The 23959-nt window shown below is 42.4% G+C and overlaps 1 long non-coding RNA gene across 2 annotated transcripts in view; it reads right to left on the bottom strand.

Moving 5' to 3' along the window:
• LOC139075466 (uncharacterized) overlaps nucleotides 1–23544 on the bottom strand; it is a 44296-nt gene extending 20752 nt beyond the window's left edge. Inside the window, exons 1-2 of one of the 2 annotated variants that reach the window (XR_011525822.1) lie at nucleotides 23398–23525; nucleotides 22362–22819 (exon numbers count right to left, since the gene is read on the bottom strand). This is a non-coding gene — a long non-coding RNA (uncharacterized lncRNA). Of the gene's footprint in view, nucleotides 1–22361; nucleotides 22820–23397 lie in introns of those variants that run through there. The other variant, XR_011525821.1, reaches the window with a different exon arrangement.
• Nucleotides 23545–23959: the final 415 nt, after the last annotated feature.

Here is a 23959-nt window from a genome sequence, read left to right as displayed (position 1 = left end):
TGAATACTGGATTGCATGCTCGGAAGTTGCTAAAGGAGTCGATCTTAAACATTCTCAGTACACAACAAAAATGGTAACTGTGTGAGGTGATGGATGTTAACCAACCTTATTGTGCTAATTATTTTGTGATGTATACATATAGCAAATCCTCACGTTGTACCCTGTAAACTTACACAGTGTCAATTATGTCTCAATAAAGCTGGGGAAAGATTATCTGCTCCAATTCTTCTCTTTGTACTGACAAAGAAATTGAGATCCAGAGAGAGAAATTGACTATTTCAAGTTCACCAGCAAGCGGGAGGAAGATCAAGGTGGACAGTGAAGGCCCCCTGAGTCCCATGATGGTACCTTCGCATCTTCACGGACCTTGATGTTCCTTCCTTCCACCTTCATTCCCCCGCCCTCCTTCCCGCCTGTGCCCTCTTCCTTCCTTCCTTCTTACCTTCTTTTCTTTCCAAAAGCTAAATATTTATTATGAGCCTCCTTTTAGACCTACTTCACGGAGACTCTGTGAGCAACTCTTCTCACATCCTCACATATAATTTTATGAGGATCAATCTACCTTTACTTACATTTATAGGAATTCTAGCAAGGGAAACCAAACATATTTCCCAGTCAGCTTTTGCCAGTTATTTCAGCAGAGTTTTCAGCTGCTTTGTGAGGCATTAAGATGGGAATTTGCCAAGGGTCATGCTTTAATCATCATATCACTAAGCAAAATAAACTAATATGACTCTGAAACATCCTCCACCTTGGCATCTTTGAAAGGAAAACAGGCCCAGCCATCTCCTTCTTCCATTTTCTCTTCTAAATGTCCTATTCCAGCTGCCCCCCTGTAAATGTCCGCCATACCCTCTCCTCTTAACCTGCTTGAGCAGGTCACCACCCCCATGGCAAGGGCCACTCTGGGGAGCTCCTCGGGATCCTGACTTGAGGCGAGACTTTTGGAAAAGCCTTCCATTTGCCTCCCATTTGGACTCAGGCCATGGGATTAACCTCAAAGTGCTTCCCTCAGGCAGATTCAAACCAGCTTTACAGACTATGTGAAGTTGGTCTTTGAACTTTTGAGCAGAGGCCCCTGAATCCCGAAGGGGCTGGCAGGCAGACAAGCTGGGTGGACAGTTTATAGCTCCTGGCCGTTTAGCTGGTGAGATAAAAATCGGGTTGGCCAAGCTCCTGAATGTTTTTTTAGGAAAGGGAATAAAAATATGCTTTTGCCAAAAGTCTCCTCTTGTGACCAGTGTGATTTTAATTACATTTTTTGGCATTGTCAAAAGCCCTGAACCAGAAAATTCATTTAATTCGAAACAAAAATAAACAAACAATACCTCAAAAAATGAGTTTAAATGCCTTAGAGAAAGCTCAGAGCATGAAAAACGAAAGTGTCTAAAGAACTTCAATATGGTAAAGAAAATATTTTCTTTCTCTTAAGGAATAAAAGCAACTGTGAGGAAGTCATCACGCATTAAAAAAGAGCCTTCATTAGGTGAATGGAGAACAAAAATGTAGAAAAGGAAAACAACAGAAAGTTAAAAGGAATGTTGTTTAGACTGATTCGCTTCCCTTTTTTCTGATCCCCGTGTTAATCAGGGCAAGCAAGATGCTGGTACACTGGACCCATATGAACACATGCATGAGATTCATCATTTATCAGCGAATATGTCTCCATATACTTATAAACGTTACAGGCAACTGCGTGCGTTTTACTTAAGGTCATTATAATGCTTAGTGTATGAATTTCATAGAAACTTAAATGTGCATTTATAGCATACATCTTTATATATTTGGACATCACCTTTTGTGATGGAATGGCTGTCTGTCCTGTGTTACAAAGGTAGAAATGAATTACTCCTTAGCACCTGTCAGATGAAGTCCAACCCCCCAACTAGGCACCCAAGCCACTGGTAGATAGCTCGTTTCCAACACCCTCTCTGTCTCTGTCCCCCCAGCTCACTGTCCTTGGGCTACGTTGACTGACTTCCATTGTGCTAGACTTGTTCTGTATCTCTGTGCCATCCCACGTGCCAGTTCCTCTGCTTGGAACGATTTCTCTCCAGTTTTACCTTCTGTGGGTTCCTGTTTATCTTTCAAGACTCAGGCCGACCCTGGCTCTGGGTGGAGCTCCCCTGTGCCTTCCCAAGTGCACCCCAGCCTCTGATGGTCTCTCTTGTGCTCCGTCCTGCAGCTCCTCCCCCAGCATGTAGGATTGTGTAATTGACGATGGTTTCTCTGACTCAATAACACTGAACAGTCAAGTTTTTCACGGCAACAGCTTATGCTCTTTCCTTCTGTATCCCTAACCACCAGGACCGCATGACACAGAGTGAGTGTGCAGTAAGAATTTCTTGAGGGATCACTGAAGAAAGAAAGACAAAGAAAGGATAAAAGGAAAGAAGGCAGAGGAAGAAAGGAAGGAAAGAGAGGGGGGAAGCAGAGAGAGAGGAAAAAAGAGGCTTGATTCCTTTTGGATCTTTGCCATTATGGCCTTTAGGAGCAATCACTGAGAAGATGTGGAGGAGGAATCAGGAGGTTGATGTCATCTGGAAAGGTGGGTCTGGGGCACCCAGGGAGAAATGGTAAGGTGGTCCCAGGCCTCAGAAGCAAATGCAGACTTGATGCCAAAAGCAGAATGCCAGTCTTCAACCTGCTTTTAAAGAATAGTTCTTTTGATCCAATCTTTAGGAATCTGATTATTTAGGACTTGTACTTTTTACCTGATTTCAGTATGCTGACTTCCCTGTAAAGGGCCACTTTTATTTAGAAATGTAGGTTATTATAAATAAAGGGAGAAAAGTTAGGTTTAAAACATTTCAAAGGTTAAAAATTACATTATGGCAAATCAGAGCCCTTCATGGAGCAAGTAACCAAATCTGAGGAGTGCGTGTTATCTGCACGGAGAAAATTTGAGCTTAAGTGAAACCAGAGGAGGTGGGTCATTTTGTGCCTGACCCCAGATGCCGCGCGCTCCAGTCTGACTCCAACGCAGGCTCGGTCGGCAGTGCCGGGGCTGCACAGAAGGGCTTTGTGGCCATTTTGGGGTATTTATTTCAAGTTAATTTTTCATTTGAGTCAGAGGAAACATTTAAAATCCAAGGAGGTAAACTGCAGAAAGGAAGCAAAACTCCAAAAGGAAGGTGTGCCTGGGGAGACTGCTCATTTGCAAAACTCTATCTGAAGAAATAAAGAATTCTCTAGAAAAAACGGCTGAGAGAAGTCCCTGTCACAGTGGAAACGGGAGATGGTGCAAACACACTGAAGAGTCTACCACCTTTGATATCGATTTTTAATCTTGAGCGCTCAGTTGTTACTATCACATGTCATATCATTTTAAGAGAAAATTTGTCTTTAGATGATTAAATGAATGGTCTGTAAGCCCATTTCAGTTATCTGACTGGCTTTTAGGATATGAAGGCATTCGTTTTTAAAACTACAAGGTTGCCCTATTTACATAAATACAAATAGTTGTCTTAATAATTTAGAATTTTTAAAGAGCTATTCTGTAGATCACTAGTCCCTAAAATGTTGGTAGCAGTTACAGATGGTTGGGAAATGTGGACTAAACAAATTTCAGTTAATCAAAGACTTCTTCAAGCCTCAAATGTGTAAGGATGCGATGTCGGTCTCTCAGAGAGAACTGTTGTCCCTGATCTTTCTTTCTGCTCCTCAGCCTTGATTATTAAAGCATTCCTAGTAGGAACAAACTTTAGGAAATACTGATCTCACATCATACAATATCAAAGCCAAGTGGGACTTCTGGGGGGACCTTATAGAGTGGTTTTCTAACCTGACTGCTTGTTACAATTGTGCAGGATGCAGAAGAGAGAAACTCCTGGGATTATTCCCAAAGTTGTTACTCTGAAGGTCTAGGATGAGATACAGAAATCTGTTTGAAAACATTCTCTGCCAATTCGGAAAGGGATGGCATTGTTTGGAGACCGCCGCTTTAACTGCTACCATTTATCTCACCTGCAAGGGAAATTAATTCTAACTATGAAACTAAATCATTGGCCTCTCGTATCTGACATGATTCAATTCTAATTCTATCAAAGAAGTCCTCTCAGAGCCTCTCCCTGCCCCATTTTCTCGCGATTCACATCACATCCAGGTTTGAGCGGTGCCCAACCGGGCGATGTAGGAGCTTCTGATCGAGCAGACACACACTCAAAGTGCCCATTTTGAAAGTCACACAGACTGAGTTCTAGCCTCAGTTCTGTCACTACTTATTAATTTGATTTAAGAAAATGTCTTCCTCCTTCCAGCCAGCCCTGGTGGTCTGGTGGTTAAGATCGGGTGCTCTCACTGCCAAGACCCAGGTTCATGTCGCGGTCAGGGAACCACACCAGCTGTCTGCCACTTGTCATACCGCAGCGGCTGCCTGTTGCTGCTGTGATGCTGAAAGCTATGCCACTGGGATTTCCAATGCCAGCAGGGTCACCCGTGGTGGACAGGTTTCAGTGCAGCTTCCAAACTAGAGAGACTACCACTTCCAAAAGCAATTGGTCACGAAAAGCCTATGAATAGCAGCGAAGCATTGTCTGATATGGCGAGAGGATGGTGCAAAAAGACCAGGCCGACTGGGAGTCGGAAACCGCCTGACGGCACTAACAACTTGCTCTTTCCAGGCCTTCTTCCTCATGTTCCAAGTTTGAGGAAAATGTCTCAGATCAATATCACCTGAGAGTGATTCTGCTCTGATTCGGTAGAAAGCTGTTACATGACATTATTGTGTATCATAAATTTCATTTCAACATACATATTTATTACTGATAAATTCTGCCCGAACTACATACTTGAGAGCAAAGTGGACTGGGACAGCAATTCCTGGAGCTAAAAGGGGAAAGTCCTTCAGATGTCTGACCGCACGCCAGACGGGATCCCACCAGAGAGTGACTCATGCATACCATTTGCTTCAATTCACTGGCCTGAGTGATCACAGGAGATCAAAAGTCAGACTCATAACAGGAAGTGCTTCTAAAATTATAGCCCCTCCCTGAACCTGACCTTCCTGCTATCTGTTCTTTTTGAAGGGGCATAATTGAGCCAGCTCTGGTTACAGGGACAGAAGGTTGGGAGAGCCAAATGTTCCGAATGAAGGTGACCCTGTCTCGGCATCCCTCACAGAATAGGGTTTCTTTGTGCTTGCATGCTTTGAGAGCGGGGAGAGAGCTTCAGCTCCCAGGTTTATGACTGCAGATCATTTTCAGCTTCAATGCCTGCTCTGGACCGGAGCTTCCCCGGATGGGTTTTCTATAAAAAGGTGAATGCCTTACCATTCATCTTGTCCTTCTCCCCGGACTTAAACTTTCTCTTGAGAAAAACTCTGGTGAACTCTAGTCAACTTACTTTTGGGTCTTGGGCAGCCTCTGGCTGCAGAGCATGGCTGCGATCTTGCAGTGTGAGAGGGGTTGGTGGGAGCAGTACTCCAGTCTTCAGGTTCTCCCAACGTTGTAGACTTTTTGTAGCTGAAAAGGCCTCAAAAATGCTTTAATGCCTAATCTTTATTTTCAGTAGATTCCTAGTAAGCTGAGTTTAAATAGATCTCAAAAAATAATAAAAAATGTAATGAATTAGAGAAGTACTCTACCTTAAAATTATACATATATTATATACATAAAATATACATGTATTTTTATATATGAATTATATGTAAATATAGATAATATATAAAATGTATATATTTAAATCAAAATAAATGATTAGAAGAGGATGTAAGCTAGAAAAATATTTTTTAAAGCAAGAAGTCACTCACCAGTCTCAAATTCTGGCACCTACCTCCTTCTAGAACTTTAGACCCAAGCTGCATGCTAGAGTCACAGGAGCACATGGACACAGGTGCATACAGGTGCATGTGCACACAGCTCACTTCCCTGTCTGAACCCCAGATAAGTTCCTCCTTCTCCATCGCCTCAGGCTGGTGTACTTCCACTCCTCCTTCACGTCCTAGTTTAATCTTTTTTCTGGGCCCCCCCATAAGAATTATTTCCTTTTTCCCACAGCAGGTGCCACACAGTGTTGAGTATGGTCAGAATCCTTCCCTAGATTGAGCTCCTCCAAGTAAGAGCCATGCTTTTTCCTGTGGGTCCCCAGCTGCAAACACAGGCTTGGAGCTTGTACAAATATGTATGCACGGAAACTGATTCCATATGCCTAGCCATGTTCTCATCCATTTATTCAGTAAATATATATGGACTCTTTCCTATGTGCCTGGCACTATCTTTCATGTTAGGGTTCTAGTGCTGAACACAAAAGTGCATCTGCCCTCACGGAACTTCTAGTTGAAGGAAAATGCAACATGTACCTACACGAATAAAGAAATAATTTAAGATAGTACTAAAGGCAATGGATAAAATATAATAGACAATGGGTTTGGGAGTAAACTGAACAGTGGGTGGTGGCTAATATTAGGGATGGCGTCTTTGAAAAGGCACTGTTTAATTTGAGGCCTAAATATTGAGGGGGAATCAGTGCTGTGAGTATCTGGGGAAAGTGTACTGTGGGTGGAATTTACAAAAAGTGAAACAACCAAACAAACAAAAAACAGAGATTGGAAGATGCTTAGATGTTCTGAGCCTAAAATGAAGAAGTCTAATATGGCTAGGTTACAGTAAATAAATGTAAGAGATGTTAGTAGCAGTCAAATCATAAAAGGTTGGTAAGTTATGATGAGAGTTTAGACTTTATTATAATGGTAAAACATTGTTAGGTTTTAAGCAAGAGAATCATATGACATTGTACATTTTTAAATAAATACTGTGGATGTTCTGTAGAGAATGGACTAGAGCCCATAATCCATCTATTGAACAACAAAAACATTGGAGCTGATGACTAGGTAGCAGATATTGAGGATGGAGTTGACAGGAGTGATCAAATCTGGAGATAAAAAATTGAGGAGCTGTCAGAATACAAATTGTATTCAGATCCATTGAAAATAGATAAGATTGCTTAGGGAGAAAATGGAGATAAAAAAGAGATGGAGGCAAAGGAGAGAAATCTTGGCCACTCACACATTTAGAGTTCTGGCAAAGATGAGGAGCTAGCATAGCAGACTGAGAAGAAAAGACTGAAGCAGGAGGGAGTGAAGCCACAGACACCTAGAGAAGACAGTGTCTGACAGTCCATTGTGCCAAATGCTGTTCCATAGTTGGGTAAGGTAAGGAAGAGATAATCACCAGTAAATTTGAGAAGAGGAAGGTCACTGCTGACCTGAATAAGAAATATTTCATTTGGATGGCAGCAACAGAGATCCAGATGAAATAGGCTAAAAAAGGATAAATGACAAAGCAGAAAAGAAAGAATCAGGTTGTAAAGGGGAGTAAAGGAAAGAAATGAAGGCTCTATCTGAGAGACGTGGGATGAAAAGAGGTTGACTATTGTAGAAAGATAACATTAAACATGAGTAAGACCAATAAGCAGGTGGAAATTACTAGCAAAGAGTGAGACACTGATAATGATGCAGAGATGCAAGATACTGCCAGAGCAGGTTCTTGAGTCCATGGGAGAAGATGAGATACAGAACATGAGAAAAGACTGGCTTTAGATAGAAGCCAGAATATTTCTGTCTTTGAAATAGGAAGAAAATCATAATAAGTGGACATGGATTCACAGAGATTAGTGCATCCATTTTCAAGTGTGAGGTGAGGTCATTAGCTGACAGTTGAGGGCATGAGATTGCCAGAAGTTTAAAGAGAGAGTAGGTATGAAATAGTCAACTTTGACAGTAGAAATTAGATTTAGTTGGGAAACGTGATACAAGTGTCTGTCAATGCCTTTGGACATAAACCAGAAGAGGTATTAGACATCACAGTTGTGTAAATGTATTCAGCAACATGTAGCTAAAGGAGCAATGTGGTTTTGCTTGAGAGTTGATTTGACCAGTTTAGTTTTTGGCCTTTGAGAAGGATAGAGGAGTAGGGGATGTAGGGGTGAGGATGTTGCTATGAGGGTGCATGTAGTGCAGGACAGTGGAGGCTAAATCACATAGGGCATGTGTCAGATGATGAACAGGGGACATGGAGATGGTAAAAGTGGAAGGTTTCCATATTTTGAGGCAAAGTCCAAGTATGACCATGACAGTGGGGAGCTGAGCCAGGAATGGAAGACAGGTCATTGGAGAGGAGGTTGTAAAAACCTGAGACTCCAGGGAATTGAATGGATCATCTTTGTTAATATTCAAGTGACCTGGAAGGATGTCAGTAAAAGTGATGCAGAGGGAAACAGGAACGGCGAGCTAACGGATGAACAGGAATGACTGGGAGTTTGGTAGATGACAGCAACAAGACAGGGTGAAGCCTGATGATTTGTGTTCAAAGGAGATTGGATTTTTTGAAGGAAAGTAAAGAGAAATATTTAATTTTAAAATATTAGGTTTTCTTAGTGCAGAGTCCACCAATATTTGCTAGTATGTAAAAAAAATGTTGTCTCACCCTGCTTCCTTTTGTGTCTTGAAGAGAAGTTGATAAAGGATGCCGGTGTCTTACTCAACACTGAACAATTCTCCAGCTGGGCTCAAATGCTCTGGCGACCTCTCAGAGCCAAACTTCTCAAAGCTTCCCTTATTTTGCTCTCCTTGTAAGAGGGCAGAGTGTTACATTCAGCCAGGTATTTATGTCTTCAACAGCTATTAGCTACCATGTCTACCACAGGGGAGAAAAATAAAACTTCAGCCCATCTTTTCAAGAAAAACGTATAGAAGTGTGATAAATGCCATGACTGTTGTCATCGAACAGTACTATAAAAGTATAAAAAAGCCAGTCACTAGCTATACTTGGGGCTCTTTAGAAGGACTCAACTGTCATGTGTGCTTATCTTGAGGGGGAAATACACATTTCCTAGGTGGAAAAGAGAAGGGAGGATGCTCTAAGCAGAGACAACAGAACACACAAACCAACAGAGCTGTGAGTGAGAATATTACAATAAGAGATGGCGGAAGTTGGGCATGACTGGGGCCAAGCATGCCTCTGTGTGGGCTGTGGTTAGGGTTAGATTGGGGACAGAGGAGAAATTTATTAACACAGCTCTACAGACTGAACTCTCTCTGGTCCTGTGTCCAATCAAATTGTTTCCAGTCCCGCTCTCCAGTCCTTTGGAAATCTGCTGTCTGTGCATGAGCAGTGGCAATCAACTAGTGATGTCAGGTGCTATATGTAGCTGGGGGGGAAATACTCAGGTATCTTGTTTGTATCACAAAGAAAGGTGGTGTATCTGTTTCTTCTGTAGAAAAAACCAGACAGATGTGCATAACAAGAATAATAATAATGTCGCCACCTCCTCTCTTGACTCCTGGATTCTCTGGGATAGAAAGGCCAAGAATGGTGTTCTTAATCCCTACAATTGTATCAGAAGTAGCTGTTATGTCCTCAAATGAGCTCCAGGCTGAGAGCATTATCAGATTTTTTCTATTCTCCATTATGATAATTTTACAAAAGATGATAACATCAAGGCTTTTGCAGCATTTCATAATTTTAAAGCAATATCACAAGCATTACCACATTCGATTTGAGACAAGATGTGTATATTACATATTACAACACAAAACTTCATTTTGAAAATGGACTTGGAAGCTCAGAAAGGTCACACAGCTACAAAATGTCCAGAAACATGGCTACTGATTTTTATGTTAGTGATTTTGAGCTCCTAATTATTAAAAGCAAAACTTACAAGGAAACCCCACAAAACAGTTACCTGTTCCCTGAGTCCGTAGTCAGATTGTAACAGCTCCACTCAAAGGAATAGTTCTTTCCCTGGATAGCTATGATTTTTTCAAGAGTGATAATGATCAACTCATTAACCGTGGTTGCCTTAAAGCATTTTGATAAGATTCATATACAGATTACTATTATTTAATGGATTTTTATTTTAAAGAGCCAGTAACTCATGTATTCTGACTAAAATAACCCGTCTGCTCAATCTGCCTTAAATGGATATTGTATTATTTTCAAATGCGTTCAAGCAATAAAATAATACAAAGGCAATTCCATGGATTCACAACGCAAAGTTGAATGGTAACAACTAAATCTTTTATGCATTGATTTAAGACTCAGTAAGTCTAAAGTTTAGGAATTCTGTGGCATTGAGAAGTAATCTTCCTGTCTATTCCCTCTGCCTTGCCCACCCTCCATATTAGCCATTGTCAATGTCCTACACAACATGTATTATTCATTTATTTTCTATTACCAGACCCCTAAGTATAACCACCTTTTAGGGGAAAAAAATGGCCCTAAGCCTAAATCAAAGCTAAATCCCCTCTAGTCTAAACCAATCATGATAACTCCATTCATCCTGCCAGTGCTCGGTCTATGTCATTGGTTCTGTGATGTAGTTCTGACCAGTGAGATGTGAGGGCAGGTCGACTAGGGGCTCCTGCGAAATAGTTTCTCCTTAATTAAAATAAAACAGGGTCCTGCATTGCAGCAGCTCTCCTGCAACCACGTGGGGAGCTAACCAGAGGAGAAGTGTGCAGAAAGATGGAAGCCCCAAGACATCAACGAACCTTTTACTCTAAGCCACCCTACTTCAGGGTGTCCTGTTCACAGAGACAATAGAATCTCTCTTTTCTTCAATAGCAGATGAGTCAAGGTTTCATCTACTTGCAGCCAAAAGCGCTCTGTCTGAATCTCCCTGCCCTGATGTGCAAACATCTGAACAGGATTCCAAATAGCTGGTTGGCTTTCCTTCAGATTTGGTGTCCCACCTCCCAGAACAGAATTCCCACAGCACCTGCAGCTGGATTCTCCCAGCCCCATCCCCTCACAATGAGGAGACCTACTCTGAGGTCATGACCATTTCTGAACCTTCCATCTCACCACTAGGAATGCCTAGGCATACTTAGGTCCTGAAGAGATACAGATGAAGAAGACGCTTTTCTCAAGATGCTGCAGACTGCTTACAGGGAAGAGCTATTTACATATATCCTTTTTTAAACTCATATTTTCCAGAATTATACCAGGTAGGAAAAAAGTACATAATAGCAGCAGTTACAAAAATTAAATCTATGACCCAGCTCTCAGCAAAAACTCTGACACCCACATCCCAAACTCCTTTGTTCTTATTCAAAAGTTTATGGAAGTATGTCATGCATGCTCACAAACGACATGACCATATTTTTCCCCCATGGATCACTCTTGTTAATGGATTCTGGTCACTTCATTGGCTCCTAGTGATGGCCTCTCGCCAACTTCCCACACACCCAGCTCCAGCTCCACTCTCAGTGCCTTCAGCGTGACTCTACTAGTCACCTCGGGATGCTATGACAAAGCACCACAGACTGGGTGCCCTAAACAACAGACATTGATTTCTCACAGTTCTGGGGGCAGGAAGTCGAAGAGCAGGGTGCCAGCAGATTTAGTTGTTGGTGAAGGCCCTCTTCCTGACTTGCAGATGGCTATCATCTTGCTGTGTTCTCACCTGGTCTCCTGTGCCCATTCAGAGAGAGAGCTCTGGGCTTGCCTCCTGTTCTTATGAGGACACTAATCCCATTATGGGATCTCACCCTCATGATCTCATCTAAACCTAATTACCTACCAAATGTCCCATCTCCTAATTCTATCACATCGGGGGTGAGGGCTTCAACATACCGATACTTATGAGGGCCCTGATGCCACCTCTCAGGACATTCTCACTGGAAACTCCATGAGCCAGCCACCAGCACTCTCACAGTTGCAGTGCAGCAGTCACCGTTTCATTGAAGAGGATTAGGGGTTCTAGGAGTTTTGGATGCCACGTATATGCTTGTCAACCATCACTATGATTCCAGTAGTTTTAAAAACAATTTTATAGCTGTGTTGTATTACCGCATCTAAGAGAAACAACTGGAGGGATTGCCTCCAAATTTGGACAATGTATTTGTAGTAATCTTAAGTAAAATATAAAGTATGACATTTGCTGAGTTCATTGAGGGGAAGCCCTTGGTAGAGGTGGAAAGACCCATAAGAGAGATAAGCAGTCATTCTCCAAAGTGGCTAAAACTGAAATACATTGAGACGGCTTTTGGATTGCTGCGTAAGATGCTTGCTGCAGAAAACCACAATCATAGGTTCAAACAAAAGCTCTGAAAAGACATCAAAAAGGTTGATGCTCAAGTGTAGAGGGGATTTTCAGTCAAGCTGATTTTCACAGGGAAACTCTCGAAATGCTTTAGGGTTACTGTAGCAAGCTTTTATTGATTTAAGACTGGTTTAAAAATGATACCAAGGAATTAGGAGCCAGTGTACCGAAGAAATTTAGGGCATTATATGTATCCAGAAATCAAGAATACCTACCCCAGGCACTTATCAACAAGAATAACCTTGATGAAATCACTGCTTTATTTTGTATGTGCAAAAAGCTTATACGAGAGTAACATTATTTAGGAAGAATTACAAGAAATATATGCATTTGATCCATTAATCTACATTCTCTCTTCATTCTTCATTCATTCAATTCCTCTTTATTCAACAAAGATTTATTTCATCTGTACCACTTACAAGGCATCATTCATGAATTTGGGGACCCAGCAGTAAAAAGATAGGTTACATTTCTATCTTTAAGAAATATATAGTCTCACTGGAAAAGATAAAGATTAATTAGGTTAAAGAATATAATGATTTCAAAAGTCAATAAAGGTTGTGAGGAAAATTAAATAGGAATGGAGATAGAGTGGGGAGGTTAGGAGGGTGGCATTATCTGGAAAGGGTTTTAGAAAGATGGTGCTTATGTTGAGACCTGGATGTTGAGAAGGAAGCAGACAAATGAAGACGTGAAGAAGGGCACAGCAAGTGCACAGGCAGCAAAGAAACCATGGCAATGAGCCCAACATTTGCTCAGTGTGACCAAAGCAGGTGACACAGGGGCCAGGTCCTAGAAGGTGACAGCAAAGTGTCCAGGGATGAACCGGGCAGGGTCTGGCAGGCTCTGTGGGGAGGGGTAGGAGTCGCATTCTGTCTGCTGTGGGGAAACTGACTGTGATGGGACAGGAGACTGACAGCGAGCCAGGTAGCAGGTAGCAAGACAGCTCGTCCATCTGTGGATCACATAACGGCACCTGGGAGCCTGCTTTCTCAGAATGTTAAGAAGACTTTGTCATGACCCCATTGGTTTTCTGAGAAACGTAAAGAAGCTCCTCTATGAACAACATTGTTGTGTTTATTTTCATCAGATGGGGATGAGAGGTGGACATGCTATGTGTTACTCACCATATCAGACAGTGTCTTCCACAGGAGAATTCACTGGGGAAAGGTCACCGAAGCAACTGATACTTTGTCTCCTCCTAATGTCTGGTTTCAAACATGCCCCTGTGCTTTGTTTCCAACTTCTCCTCTACTCGAATCTTTTCCATTGACTTAAAACCTTAGTGAGGTAGAATATACAAATTTCACGTAACAAGGGTACACAACTTGACAAATTTTCACAAATCCAGACCAAGAAACAGAACATTTCCAGAACCTTGAAAGCCCTTTTTGTACTGGTTCCAGCTGACCTGTGTTTATCTCACTGTGAATTACACATCTAATCCCATTTCCTTTCATATGTTGGTTGCTAGAAAATCCAGAACCATATTTTGGGTCCATCATTAGCAAATGCCAGAACTCAGAGCAGGCTGTTATGTAGTCATCTCCTGGTTTCATTTTTATCTTTCCTCATACCCTTTGTCCTTCAGCTGAAATTTGGCTTTACTTTCTCTTTTTCCTTATAATGTCATTGAATGTAACTTTATAAGCCAGTGTCAATCACTTAGAGACATTTAGTCCACTCAATGTGAATTCTAATCCATGAACTAGAATTCATTTATAAGTGCAGCAGGAAGGCAAAAGTGATTCTGTCAAGTTAGTGGTCTCAAGTTGATCCCAACTCTTAGTGACCCTGGGGACAGCAGAGTGGAAGGCTGCCCGGTCTTTATGCGTCATCCTTTCACCTTCTGATGCTGTATCAGACAATGTTCAGCTGCTGTTCAAAGTTTTCATGGCCAATTTTCTTTGGAAGTGGTTGACCAAGTCCTTCTTCTTAGTCTGTCTTAGTCCGGAAGCTCTGCTGAAACCTGTCCACCATGGGTGAGCCTGCAGTATTGGGAATCCTGGTGGCATGACTTTCAGCATCACAGCAACACGCAGCTGCTACAGTATGACAATCAACAGGTGGGTGGTGTGGTCCCCTGACTGGGAAATGAACCCAGGCTGCAGCGGTGAGACAGCATCAACTCTTAACCACTGGACCACCAGGGCTGGCTGTACAAATATTTAACCATTACTAAAACACACAGCCCAGAACACCTGCCTAAAATCCCAAACTGATGACCTGTGCCAGTACCAGGGGCCTCTGAGTCATTTCACACAGGAGATGTCACATCCACACATCATATCACCTTCTCCATTCCAGTGCCCAAGGGCTTGGCTATAAGGGGCTCCAAGGTACACAGTTTGCTTTTCAGAGCCCAGGCAGAGAAGTGTGAGAGGAAGCCAAAATCTTCCAGCTGGTCTGTACAGATAGGACGGTGGTCAGTGACAGGACAGTGATCAAGGTGTAGCGCCCCATTGCAAGCATTCAGAAGCCCTAAGGCCTCTTCTCTGGCCCTCAAGTGTGTTCTCTACCCGCTCCTGCCCATAAGTCTGATTGTACCATTAGAAAAGTACAGTGATCCTGAGTTAAAAATGCATTGATTCACTTAATCTATGGAGTTTCAAAGTGTTTACTGATTTTTAAAATAAACTTTTTACTTTAGAACTGTTTCAGATTTTTGAAAATTGCAAAGATGGTACAGAGTTCCTGTATCTCTCACATTGCCTCCCTCTGTTACTAAATCGGTACGTGAGTATGAAGCATCTGTTACAACTGATGAACCAATATTGGTATGTTATCATTGAGGAAGTCTCTACACTGTTCAGATTTTTAAATTTTTTACCAAATGTCCTTTTTATGTTCCAGGATCCCACATTACATCTAGATGCCACATCTCTCTAGGCTCCTCTTGGCTGTGGCAGTTTCTCAAACTTTCCTTGTTTTTGATGACCTTGACAATTTTGAAGAAGTTTGGTTAGATATTTTGTAGAATATCTCTCAATTTGGATTTTCTGATGTTTTTCTCAGTTTTGGAGAAGAAGGCCACAGAGATAAAGTGCCATTCTCATCACACCATATGAAGGATCCATGCTATGAACATGATTTATCACTGTTGATGTTGACCTCGACCAACTGCTGAGCTCATCTCCACTGTAAAGTCACTCTTTTTCCCATACTATACTTTCCAAACTATAATCCTTGGAAGCAAATTACCCTGAGTCCACATTTAAAGAGTAGTGAGTTATGCTCCATCTTCCTGGAGGCAGAATACCTACAAAAATTATTTGGAATTTTTCTGCATAGGATATTTGTCTATTATCCTCTATTTATTTATTTAGTCATTTATTTATAGCAGTACTGACTCATGGGTGTTTATTTTGTAAGTTTGGTAATAATCCAATACTATTTTTTTGCTCAATTTTTACAGCTTTAGCTATTGGAAGTTTTTCCAGTTTATTCCTTTGTCTCATCATTTTGGTGCTATTTAGGGTTTTTTTTTTTTTTTTTTTTGAGCACTATTTTATTTTCTTGCGCTACAAGATGCTCCAAGATCATTTTGTGAAATTTCTGCACTAGTTTTAGTACAGGGCGTCTCTCCAAGGACCCCTGGTTCCTCTTACTGAAGAGGGGTATTAGAAACCAAGATCTGCGCATTAGAGGTGCTCATTGCTACTGGGATGTCATTGCTTCTAGGCCTTCCAAACCAACAGAGCAAGGAAATATCTGTGTGTGCCTACCTGTGTGCATGTACTCATCTACTAATATTTCTATATGTAACTTTCTGTGTTTAGATTAAGACAATCATGAGTTTTTGATGTCTTTAACTCTAATTCCTTACCACATGGATTATTCTAGCCTTCTCTCCCTGCATATATGTAACTTCCCATTCCAACAGTGAGGAACTAGACTCATTATTTGCTGCCATCTATTACTCAACTCCAGTATATGTATATAGTGGTAAAAGAATTATCAGTCTGTACCCACATGACAAGCAATTTTATCAACTAGTTTGCAGTACTTATATAGAGTTTATTTTGCCTTTAGTCTTATAGACATCATCCATTTCCAAACTTATGCTATTAAATTTTAAAAAGAATAATGACATGATAAAATATTTTATCTGTATAAGTACCAAATTCAGGCATACATGATATCTTTGTTTTGTTTTTAAATGTGTGTATTAAACATTTTTTTAAATAACCCTTATGTCACTGATTCACTTACCAGTCTAAGTAGTCAAGAAACACCATCCCCCAAGGTTAAATTTGATCATGCACTATTGCATCATATGATGATGGCACATGAAGCCACAAGGGTAAGCAGAGCTAATAGAAGGTGCATTGACCTTGGAGTCAGCTCTGCTAATTTCTAGGAATATGACTTTGAGTAAGTAACTTGATCTATCTGAGCTTCTATTTCTTCTATGCAAGAGGGCTTATTGAGAAGATTAAGAAAATATCCATGTAGGATCCTTAGTATGAAAACTAATTTGAAGTAGACAATAAATGCTAATTTCAATTTTGTCTCTATTTTTAATTTTTTTCTTTTATTGTCTCTGGCTCTTTAATTGAGGTCAACTCATTGCCAAGATAAACAGCCCAACCAATGAACTTCAGGCTGAAGCGACATCTCACTCTTGAATAACCTTGGACTGGGTTTTTTCATTAGAATCTTCCCAAAGTGCTGGCAATTTATTTTCCACAAAAGAAAGGTTTGCTTGGGGCTGGCCCCGTGGCCGAGTGGTTAAGTTTGCGCGCTCCGCTGCAGGCGGCCCAGTGTTTCATTGGTTCGAATCCTGGGCGCGGACATGACACTGCTCATCAAACCACGCTGAGGCGGCATCCCACATACCACAACTAGAAGGACCCACAACGAAGAATATACAACTATGTACCGCAGGGGGGCTTTGGGGAGAAAAAGGAAAAAATAAAATCTTTAAAAAAAAAAAAAAAAAAAAAGAAAGGTTTGCTTTTCAACGGGCACAGGAATCCAAGCTGAAACCCTCACTGCACACAGGAGGATATTGCCTCCGGGGAGCTCATGCTTGGAGATGGTGTGCTGCAAACTAACACCCCATTTAACAAACGGAGCAAAAAAGCTGCTGTGAGCTGCAGAGCCAGTGGCTGCCTACAGTCACCTGAACTTCCCGGCCAGCTGGAGCCGTCCTGGATAAATAACTTCAGCTAAACAGACATCGAAATATCAACTCCCTATGCATCCACAAATAGAGTTTCTTATCAAAGACATCCACCACTCAAAGACTTAATTTATTTTTCTAACTCAGTAAAACAATGGCTCTTTTATACAGTATCTGAATAATGCAAACCTAATAAAGGCAAGGGAAATCCTATCATCAAATGTGACAGAGAACACGGGTTTAAGTGTCTGGATAGAAATGATCTCTTTCACAACAGCACAGGACGGTGGATAGAAAGATGCATGTCAGTACGGCACCTGGAATGGAGTTTAGTAATCCTAGCCTCTCGCATGGAGGGAAGAGCATGGGAAAGAAAGAAAGATTTCTCAGTCGTTGCTGCACTAGGCTTCCTGATGACGTTGGGAGATTGTTCACTCAATAGACACTTGAGGTGCAAGAGCTCATTTCTTGTCTGAGCACCCAAACAAAGAGACTCAACCCCGATTTTCTCGAAATGTGGAAGCTACCTTTCCAACAAAGCCCTGTATTGTCTCTCTACACGTGACATCACTCTCCATGGCATCAACAGGACAAACGTGATATATGTTATGTGTCAAGTGGGGCTGGGGTTCTGACAACACTTGTAGCCCTATGAATACCAGGTCCACAGGATGTGATTTTGTAAAAGATAAATGAGTTAGGAAATGAGAGTGACCAGCACTCAGGCCGTCTTTGTGGAAGGCAGCTTGGGACTGCAGCAATTTCTCACAGGTGCGGTCTCCCTCCCTGGTTCCCTCTCATGGCTGGCTGTGTGTCTGCTCCACACCTCCCTCTTGGACCCTGAAGTCTGGTCAATTCCCAGGCTGTGATGCCTGCTTGATATTGACCTTACTGCTCTGACTGTGGTGTCTCTGTATACTCTGTCCACTGACGTCACCCTAGCAACTCTCGGCATCACCAACTTCCTTCTCTTTACGGGGCTGAGATTTTTTTTGGTTTTTGTCCTTTTTTGACTGGTGTGCCTTTCGCCAGGTTCATGCTGCTTTTTCTGGTCTGATTTATAGCCTTTCCTCATTGACCCTTAATCTCATGTGGCTTAAGCATGAGAAGTGTTAATTTTGTAACTTCTCTGGTCAAAAATGTTCATGGTACCTCATTAAACCAGTAAGACACTACGAAGAGGGAAATGTTATCATTCTTATTTTGTGGCTCTAGAAAAGAAGGTTTGGAGCAGCCGGGCAGTTGGATGGCCTGCCCACAGTCACAGAGCTGAGAAGTGACAGGACAGCGGCTCCCACTAGATCTCTCAACCTCAAGCTCTTCCCTATTTCTACGAAACTCTACATTTTCACCGACAGCCACTTCTAAAAGTGGAACAAATCCCCTTGTTCTAAGATGTTATGAATCCTTGACTGATATATTTTTACCTGAAAGTTAACTCACAACTGTCCAATTATGGATAATTCTATTTTATTCTATTTTTATTTCTATAAATGGAGAGAGTCAACTGATGATAACAGATATGTGAAGATTTTATAAAAAAATGTCTACATAAATTGTCTCGGTTCTTCTTGGGAAAAATCATGTTTCATTTAATATAATATAAATAGGAGCTGCTATTTAATGAGTATTCACTCTGTGTATACCCTGTGCTGGCATTTTACATATTTTATTTCACTTAAACTTTCTAATAACTCAGCCCAGTAGGGACTGTTATCTCCATTTACATGCAAAGAAACTGGAGGTCAGAGAAGGTAAATAATGTTTTGAGAGTCACACAGTGGCAGAGCCAAAAACTAAACTAGGATCTGCCTCTTTCTCCAGAGTTCATGTTCCTAATATACTATCCAGCCTTATTAGCACTCTTCACACAAATGATATAATTTTAATTTAATAATTTAAAAGTATCTTCAGTAGGCCAAATATGAGAGAAAATCAACAGTGGTCATCTTAATTGCTTAATGAAAATGGCAGGTAAGTTAGTTTTCTAAGAAGCCAGAGGCATTAAATTTTGGGGACAGCCCACAGGTAAAACAGAAATAAAATGATAAAAAAGCAGTCTATCCCTGTGTCTTCATCTTGAAGTCTCTCTCACTCTTCTCTGACTTCTTCTCATTACTTAATTTAACCTGGTACTGAAGCGTTTCTTATGTCTTTTGAGACATACATCTGGAAAGCCCTCCCTCCAATAATGTACTGAGCTCATGCGTCATCAGCCAGCCGACAGCTCAGCGCTGCTGTCACCATAAATAAAGCTGTAATTTTATTACTGTCAGGAGTTCAGATGGAGGCATGCCTACTTACACGAAATGCGTCCAGCGTTAAAGGCACGGGTTGTAACAGACCTAAACCACGCTCCCTCTCCTCCTAGGAGGGCAGATCTGCAAGGCATGGCTCTCTGCAAAGAATTCAGGATGTGGAGGCATGAGTTACTGAGATGTGAAGCCCTGGTCAAATTAACAGTATAGCTGAAGAGCTAGTTTTATAAGAAAAGCTTTCAAGGGAGGACATCAAAGGTTGTCAAGCCTGAGGCATGGCCAAGGTGAAACCAACAGCCCTTTCCAGTCCTGGCATCTCAGAGGACTCACGTGGCGGGTGCAGCGCCCATCCTCCAGGGGCCTGGCTCCACTGAGGACCTCATTGCTTTCTCAGCCTGAAGTCGTTTAAGTCTCAGTCAATGTCACTTCCATTCCCAATCCCCCAATTTTTCGCTACCTCGTCAATCCTCCTGGACCTTCCTGTACACATCGCCTCTGGATCACTCAGGACGTTTTACTGAGATGAGCTGATTGCATGCCTCTGGCCCTCACTAGACAGAAAGACCGGGATCCTGTTGCATTTATTTCCACATTCTTGGAGCTCAGCCCAGCGCTTGGGACCAGGGACCAGATCAGTAAAGGGTTTTTGCATAAGACCATTATTTCCCCACTGAGAGATAAATCAACAGCAATAGCACGAGGTACCAGAGAACTACAGCCAGACCCACCAGCCAGCAAACTGTGAGAGAGAAATAGTTACTGGGAAGATTGTCCAAGAAGACAGACTTACGGTGTCTGAAGGTCTAATCAGCTAATCTTGCTGAGTGGTTGACTGAGGCCATCGAGACAGAGCAGGATGCTTATTGGGGTCACTCTTCCACCCGCACACAAGGCTTCACATTCCCGACACGTGCGTATCTGCTTTCTACCCCATATCATCAGTGCACTACTATTAATTCACTGACACAGAACTCATGATCATGATAAGCAGGACTTTATCCAGCACACTTTTTCTTCAGAGTGCAAATGAATCATTAAAATAAAACATACGAGCATTTTCCATGAGTAAGTTTCTGCTGCCTCCACCTCCGCCCTGATGTGTGTAATGATGTGGCCCCTGTGTCTCCACCCTGCCCGGGGCCAGAATCAAGTGACGCCCCTCTCCATTAGCAAACAAAGTCCTCCCCGAGACAGGGTCATAGACTCCCAGGGAGAGAGGGAAATCCATATTTATTTAAGCATCCTCTGTGATAGATCATGTGCTCATACTTTAGATATAGTTTATATTTAAAATAGTTTATAGATATTTTAAATATGGTTTCTGATTTACATTCACAGTGATTTTGCAGTGTAGTTACGATCTCCATTTTACATGAAACAACGGTCAGAAACAAGGAAGAGCTTATCCTGGCTAATATGTTGACGAGGATTTTCACAAAATTGTAACTGACTTCATAATTCATGCTCTTCCTACCAACATCACCTCCCTTCCAAATTGTATAATCGGGAGGGTTTTGTTCCCAGAGGGACGTCATGACTTGCTGAATGCTTTTTTTTTTTACCCATTGAATGAGTACAAATCAAACACCTGCCAGGTGCCAGCCGCCATTCCAGGTGCTGAGAATTCCACAGTAAAAATGATGGATACGGGTCTTGCATTCAGAGAGCAAACAGTCCAGCAAGGGAATTAATTGTCTTCTCTTATATCCAGTGTGCACGATAATTCCCCGTGTTATATGAATTACTATACCCCAGAGGCTTTGGGAATATTCCATTAAAAACATTCAGCCCTACCCCTGCAAACACGCCACATCCCATCCAGCCAGTGCTGGATCAGTTTGTAGATCATGGTCCTTTCTCTGATGGAAGCTTCCGGGATTCATTACCAGAAGTTTTCTTTATCAACAATCATCAAGTCTTCGGAAATATCATTGCCATATACAAACCGATAACATAAAAACCATTTCTGTTTTTTCAATAAAATGGTTTTCTAAAGCACAATTTACTTTTCAAGACAGTAAATCTGGTACCACCTCTCTCTAAAAACAATCAATCACAACAACAAAACAAAGGCAAGAAATAGCGCTACAAACTCCATCTGCAATGAGACTGAGAGACGTGTAGGCCTATGAGGGCACGCTGATGGAGGATTCCCGGCAAAAAAGGCAGCAAGGGAACGAGGAACGCAGGCTGGAGACCAGAGCCTCCTGGGACCGCCTTTGCCACCAAAGAGAGTCAGTGAGGGGAGCTCAACAAAGCACCAGGCGGATGTGCAGATGGGCCCCCGTGCAGGGAGACGCTTGCGGGTAAGGGGGTGGTCAGAGACCGCCGGGTGGTGGGGGGCCGGCGAGTGTCAGCTTCCGTCAGATGGGGGAAAGTCAAAGCTCATGCAGTCTGGCCTGTGTCATGGCCATCCATCCATATTAGCTTTCACCTGGTGAAAACACTTTCTGTTTTGTTTAAAAAATTGCACATCATTTGAACTTTAGAATACATACATATGCATATATATACATAAATGAATATACACATATAAAACACTGTATTTTAAAATATGGCCTTTGGGATTTTTTCCCTTTTTCCAAACAAATATAAATAAATATGAATCTCATTTAATGCACTTATATCCACGGAAGAGCTAGCAAAGCGGCTCTCCGGAGGAGCAGAGACAGCTCTGATTTGGAGCATTTACCAATTTCTGCATTGTAAATACTCCCACCATAGTCAATTTCAAGGGACAACATTTTAGTGCCTGGCTCACAAAATTCGTAAATATTTGACTTCGGCTCTCGTGAGCCGGAGGAACCAGCTGTGCCACAACACGTCCCTCCATTCCCATCCTTCCTATATAACGGCAAACGTTTGTGAGGTGCCCTGACATCGTGCAGATTATCTTTTCTTTTTCTAGGCACAATCACTCTGCAAGGGAGTGGGTCAGGATATTTCCATCTTTATTTTACGGATTAGGAAAAAAACATTTTTAGAAAATCCAAAGAAGATCGAAGAAAATACAGATCGACATCAAACATAAAAAGTATTCCATACATGTTTGATGATTTGAATTCTTGACAGTAGGGATGGAGGAAAAAGAGACCAGAGAATGCTGACGTGTGAGGTACCCACAGAAGTTCTGGAGAGAGCGGCCGGCCTGCCCGGTTCTGCCCCGAGCCGGGGACCCCTCCTGGCAGAGCCCGGAGCAGGGAGTGGCTGCGCCCCCCCGGGCCCCGGGCTGCGTCCTCGCTGGAGTCTCCAGGCCCGGTCCTGGCGCAGGGCGCGCGCTGCAGCCGCTGTTCCCTGCCCGGTGGCAGCTGGCCGCCAGCCTCCATGAGCCTGCACGTGGGCCTCCGGCCACAAGCCATCTCGTTTACGGCTCAGGAACTTTTCCTTTAACCTGCTGTAAAGTTGGTCACCCCTCAGCTTTTCTTTCTCCAGGCTAAGCAATCCATTTCCCCCAAAAGTCCCCCTGGGTCCTATTTCCTCACCCCTTTATCATCTTTGTGACTCCTGTTGGAGTTCTCTTTGAGAGAAACGAGAATAAGCTTCGGGGCGAATTCTCACCCCTGACCCTGGGGTGAAAGACCAAGGAAAGCGGAGCGCAGAGGGAAGTGTGGGAATGGGGCCGCTGCTTGCAGGAAATCTCTCTCCCCGCCCTCCCTCGCCTTCCACAGGGACACCGAGGCCCCCACATCAGGGCCACCCTGCCGCAGAGCCTCCCTTGTCCGCACCGACACTGGGTGTCAGAACAGAAGAGACTTAGAAATGACCACACACCCTTCATTTTAGACACGGGGAGGCTGGGATCCAGTGGATTTAAATATCTCGCTTAATATCAAACAGTTAATAGAAGAGAGAAATTAGAACCAAGACGTCCTAATGCATTCGTGGTTTAGAGCTAAGTGTACTCTACAAAATAGTGAATCATAGCTCTTTCAGACATGAGAAGACAGTAAGAACAAACAATATTCATGCTACCTATTTCCTTTAAATCGTACTGGCAGGAATCTTTTCAGTCTTACTCTCCATTACGTCCCCAGTTCCCAGAATAGGGACCAGGATGGAGTTTTCCTTCCACGTGTACAATCGGCCTTCTCCATCCGCGGATTCAACCAACGGCAAATCGGGTACTGTTTACAATTTGCGGTTGGTTCAATCTGTGCATGCGGAAATCACAGGAGGACGCGGAACCCGCAAGCAAATATGGAGGGCCAACTCGGGGACTTGAGCATAAGGGGATTTTGGTATCCTTATCGGGGCGGTTCCTGGAAGCAAGTCCCCGCGAGTCTCATGGACTGCTGCGTTATTCGCGTTGGAGGTACATCCCTTACCTAACTTGCCCCTCTGCACAGCTTGGTGAGGATAAGTATTACTGATGAGAAAACTGGGGTCCTTTTCATTTTATTCCTTTTTCACACAGTGTTTGTGATTAAAAATCATAAACTTGTAAGCGGCAGAAACTCTCTAGAATTACTTTAATTACAGAAAATATGTTATAGGGAGTGAGCAGTATGTGAAATACAAAGGCATACCATGTAGC

Source organism: Equus przewalskii, chromosome 14, assembly GCF_037783145.1.
Source record: "Equus przewalskii isolate Varuska chromosome 14, EquPr2, whole genome shotgun sequence".
Lineage (NCBI taxonomy): Eukaryota > Metazoa > Chordata > Mammalia > Perissodactyla > Equidae > Equus > Equus przewalskii.
Note: the sequence above shows the minus strand (reverse complement) of the source record. Positions and strands in the feature narration are given on the sequence as shown.